Source organism: Pinus tabuliformis, chromosome 8 (assembly GCF_031772625.1).
Source record: "Pinus tabuliformis cultivar Carrire ecotype Pingquan chromosome 8, CPIR1, whole genome shotgun sequence".
Taxonomy (NCBI): domain Eukaryota; kingdom Viridiplantae; phylum Streptophyta; class Pinopsida; order Pinales; family Pinaceae; genus Pinus; species Pinus tabuliformis.
Genome location: NC_142294.1, coordinates 208,238,040 through 208,243,898, shown reverse-complemented (window position 1 = coordinate 208,243,898; position 5,859 = coordinate 208,238,040).

Here is a 5,859-nt window from a genome sequence, read left to right as displayed (position 1 = left end):
GAAGCCAGAGCAGTATATTCCATCTGTTTTCTATTCAAATTTTTCTTTATCTATTACTGATGATGATACCGAAACTATCAATGAGGTAGTGGATTCAGAGGATGGAAAACTTTGGAAATAGGCCATGGTTGAAGAAATGGCATCTTTGGATAAAAATAAGGTTTGGAATCTGTTGGAGTTGTCAGCTGGAAGGAAACCCATTGGCAAAAAATGGGTGTTTAAGAAGAAGATGAATGCAAAAGGAAAGGTGGAGTCATACAAAGCTCGAGTGGTATAAAAAGGTTATTCCCAAGTGCTAGGAATTGATTTTGCGATAGTTTTTCTCATGTTTCCAAGTTAGCTTCTATTAGATTACTTTTATCTGTTGTTCCTGCTTTTGATTTTGAGGTAGAACAGATGGATGTGAAGCTAAGATTTATTCACAGGGATATGGAAGAATAGATCTACATGAAGCAACCTAAAGTCTTTGTAGTGAAGGGTAAGAAAGAACTAGCATGTAGGATAAAAAAGTCTTTGTATGGGTTCAAATAGTCACCAAGGATATGGTATCAGAAATTTGATACATATATATGGGGACTTGGCTTCATCAGGAGCAAATCGGATCACTGTGTATATTTTAAATTAATTTGTGAATGTGTTATTTATTTGGTCTTGTGTGTGGATGATATGTTGTTTATTGGAAATGACAAAGAAATTATCTAGGATTTGAAAACCCAATTGTCCTCTAAATTTGACATGAAGGATATTGGTTCTGCAAATTATATTTTGGGCATGGAAATTAAACAAGATCAGGCAAAGAGGAAACTTTAGTTAAATTAGAGGATGTATGTCGAGACAATATTGCAGAGGTTTAATATGTAGGATAATAAACCAGTGAAGGTTCTTATTCCTGTAGGTGTAAATTTATCCATTGAACAGTGTCCCAAGACACAAAAACAGGAATAGGACATGTCCTGTGTTCCATATGCGAATTCAATTGGTATCCTAGTGTATGAAATGGTTTGCACTAGACCAAACATTGCGCATGCAGTGGGAGCATTGAGCAGGTTTATGTCAAGACCAGGGAAGGAGAATTGGACAATGGTGAAACAAGCTTTCATGTATTTGTGTGGAACTAGTGATTATGGTTTGTGCTACTAAGGAAGACTAGGATTAGACAAAGTTTTGGACATTTGTGGATTTGTTGATCTAGACTAGGCTAGATATTTGGATTGAAGAAGATCTATAGGTGGGTATATGTTTAACCTATTTAGAGCAGTCATTTGGATGAGAAAGAGAAAATTTGCAGTGGCACTTTCAACTACAAAGGTTGAATACATGGTAGCCACTCGTGCAAGAAAGGAAGCATTTTGGTTGCAGAGATTGTGTTCAAGTATGTGGTTGGTACAACGAGCTATAATGATATACTGTGACAGCCAAAGTGCAATTTTCTTGTCAAAGAACCTTGCTTATCATTCAAAGACAAAGCACATTGATGTTCAGTATCAATCTGAGGGATATGGTTGAAGAAAAAAAGGTGTTTTTGGTAAATGTGGATACTTTGAAGAATGTTGCAGATGCATTGTTGAAAATAGCAACAAGAAATTCTCAATTTGATTTTACCTTGATAAAATTAAGAAAATTCGAATTTCCACATCAACAGAAAACTTGGATGCAGTTAACTGAGGTGAGATGGTTCTTGTCACTCAGATAGATCAGTAAATTCTATTTGGAGGATTTAGACTTCAGTTGATTTCTAATTTTAGCAATCAAGGTCAGTTATTTCAAGTTGTTTTCAGTTAAACTAGTTCTAACTGTTGGAGGAACTAGAGGAAGATAAGTGGTGCAGTGGGACTTAATTCAAACTCAATGCTCATTCAGTTAACTAATCAATCGGACCAAAATATCTAGTGAATGTAGAGAATTTGAGTTCCCCAATTGTGGTTGAGATTCCAAGGCAATTTAACATCAGTTGTAGACTAGTCTTGAGTGTACAAGTGTTGAATGTAGTCTGATGACCAACCTTGGGAATTGCACAATCATTTTGGAGAAATTTTGTAAATAATAGGGGCCTAATTTCTTAAGAAATTGTGCAAGGAAATATGGGCTCAATCAGAGAAATAAATTGACTATGTTTGGGTTGTTAGCACTCTGTAGTTTTCTCTAGGCTGAAAAGAGAAAACTCAGAGGTAACCACAAACCTCTTTTGGTTGAATGATTACTCTTCTTCAACTTGAGGAGGATCCCCCACTGAGAAGAATCATAGATAAAACTTTTGAATATGATTTTTTGATAGAGACCAGTTCTGAAAATGTTTGATTTTTGGTATGGGGGTAGTAGTGGGTTCTAGGAAAAACTAGTGATCTAATCATGACTTTCCTGGTCCAACACTCTGATGTATCTCCAACCAATTTCATGTACAGAGGCTCAATTAGTATGGCTTTCGAAATGAATGAAAAATTGTAGTATAGTGGAGATGGGGACATCAAGACATTCATAAAAAAAGGTAGAATAACTAACAATTCATTACTGCAAATTAGAATAATGACTATCAAGAAGAAAACACAAAATTGTTAAAGGCATACATATTCCATTTGCAAATTGAAATATTTGGCACAACTAGACATGAGCATATGAAATGAATTCAAGTGTAATTGTTCCATACACCTTCAAATCAGTTTAATAATATAACATAACAAGGATAATATATAACTAAGAATAAACAATATCTGAAACATCCATACCATAAGTATCTCTGCAACTCCACTGGAATCTCTTCAATATTCAATAAAATGCATTAACACAGATCACAACAACAAACTGCAATAGTTTCCCCAACAATAATGAAATCATCAACAACCCTTTCCATATGTATTCATCATCTTATATAGACAATATACAAAATATAATAATGTCTAAGTTGAGTGCATGTTCAATCCAACAGAGGATCGATTCCAAACTTCAAAAGGAGGAAAATTGTTGTTGTTTCAAGGAATTTTCCTCAAAAACAAAAATAGAAAAAGTGCCTTTTATCTTTAAAACTGAACTTTTTTCTAAAATAAACAACATTATCTTGGAATATGATCAACACGAAATGAAAATGGTAAAAAGCAAAAAGGTTGATTTCTGAGTGTGAAAAAGGTTGTGTAGCAGCTGCGCAGCGAACACAACTTTGTGCTTTTGAAACTGGCATTTGGCGGACTACCAAGGAGGTGAGTTGGCTACCACACATGCTCCATGCCATCCCCTTAAAATCTTGATGGGTGACTTACCTCCAACATGCATGTAGTAGTGTGGGCATGGACAGCATAGCATATCTCCAACGATGTTTTCTAAATGCTTTCTTGTCCTAACAAAATGCCTTTATGCCACTAATTTCCACTCCAAAACATTAAATCATACTACTATAGCATCAGTAACCTTTCAACTTAACACAAATTTAAAACCTGGAGTAAGGCTTGATCACCTCCTCTTTCTTTTGCCTAAAGATTTGTTGCTGGAAGCCTTGGTGTTGGATGCACGAGGAGTGAGGTCATGTTGTTCAACAGGAGATGACATAGTAGGTTTAATTTTAGTCACATGATCGGGCTTTAGTTCAAGCACCCTTTTAGGAGAAGACATTTCAGCTGATCCTTCATACTTCTTTACCAATCCCCATGCCTCATCCAAACTTTGTTTCATGCTCCTTAACCTTGCTTCCAACACTAAATTCCTGACATATAAACTTTTGCATTGCCTCCTCATAGGAATAGACCATTTGATGAAATGTTTGCTTCTGTCAAGGGCCTGAGATGCCTCATGAACTTCATTGTCATAGTTTTCAAGAATATCCTGGACTGACTTTTTATAACTTTGATTTAGCTGCCTGAATTGGTTTACCTGTTCCTTGCTTTCTTCCAGCTCCTCCAAGCATCTTTGATATTATTTCCATTGATTAAAGGGAGTTTTTCTAGGAGCTTGAGCTACCTGCTTCATCTATTGCACAAATATGAATTTGGACTTAGAAACTGTAGAAATTTTGTCTAGAAATCCAATATGTAGATCTATTGCAGGTTAACCCAATAATGCAATATAACCAAAGAAAAATACCATAACCTACTTCTACTATAAATTTGCGGAAGCTTAAAATATTTGAGCAAGATCTTGCTGAACACATATAACCAGAAGAAGAATCAATTCACATGAAACACAGAAAATACTCAGGGGAAAGCCTCAGCTAAAAACCCCACTATCTGTATTATCATACAAGGTGGAAATACATAATAATTACACAAAGCCATAGCTCTCACAGCTAGCCAGCTCTCAGTATAATCCTCACAGATGCTCACAGGCAAACAAAACTTCTCACAAGCCTTCTCCTCTGCTCTCCAAGCCTCCTATTTCCTTGCACAGTTTCTCCTGGGTGCTCCTCCTGTTACCAAGTGTAACACTGATATCTTACATTGAGCTCACACCCTATCAGAACTACACAATCCTCAAGGAACCTTGTTCCTTCTGCATGCATGAGTTTCCTTTATAGGAAAAACATGCCACTGATAGTACACTATCCTTGACATTTAGCTCAATTGGGTCTTTCTCAGAATAGACATGCATGAGTTACTGATGAGGGAATCTTCAGTTATCTGGAGTACACTTGTTGAGTGCATGCATGCATCAATTGACTGATAACTCACAATTAGTTCCTCAAACAGTTTGGAACTAATTTAACTGGACTTAACTCAGTAAACTAAGCTAACTAATTAAAACTCAAATATAACTCAAACTTATCTCCTTAATTAAGGGATAATCTCCTTAATTTAAGGGATAACTGTCGCATGACTTCACAAAGACTTCTAACTTGAATTTCTCCAACTAATTAATCCATAATAAATTAATTAATTATTTCCAAGCAGCTGGTGAGACTAAATTCTAATTTTAATTCAAGGACAAATTAAAATTGGAATATTCTGGATTCGATTTTTATCATTTCTTGTTGCTATTTTCAACACTCCCTCTCAAAAATAAAGGAATTCAACTCGATCTCGATCCTGAACCTTTGGAATGTTATGAATGCAACACTACTCTCTAGTGTTGTTGCTCCAGCGACTCCAGAAACAAAAAAGCATCCAACCTGAATCAATATGATGCATCTATCATCAAAGTCTCTGAATGTTATTGCCTCTGTCAACTGAAAACTTTGCGCTTCTGCTAACTCTGCCATTATGCACTATTGTCAATCCTTCTCTGTGCTCTTCAGTATCTGACTGCTCTAGCCTTTGTCACTTTGATCTCTGACTATATCAATCCCACTGATTCCTCTTGCTACTATGTGCTTTGGGCTCTCGTAGCAAGGTACGATCCATGAGCTAAAACCTCTCAATGGACCCTGCCCAATTTCAACCTTCTTGGGACTATCACTTCACATCGCCCCACCTCACACCTGGAGGTATGGCTGTATGTGATCCCTCTACCCACTTAGCTTGAAATTTCCCCCTACTAAAGGTCTCTGCATGATTGGATGCCTCCACTCTATCTCCTCTCAGCATCTCCAATTTTGGCTCCTCCACAATTGTCTGACACTTCTTCTAGGGTTGCATGTTGAGAGGTAATTTACTCTCCCTCTCAACCATCAAGTCTCTAACATTTGCCTTACTCCTCAAGGCTTTGCATGCATCTTGAACCTCAAGAGCATATAGGTTCTTAACTTGTGAACTGATTTGTTTCACTTGTCTCATGGTTATGTGTCTAAGGAAAACCTTTCCCTTACTGAAGACAACATCATAGCCTTTTTCCTCCAACATTGTGATCAATACCAAATTCTTCTTCAGTCCAGGCACATACTTCTCATCTGTTAAGGTGATAAGAGCTCCATTCTCCCTCTAAAAAGAAACCGTGCCCACC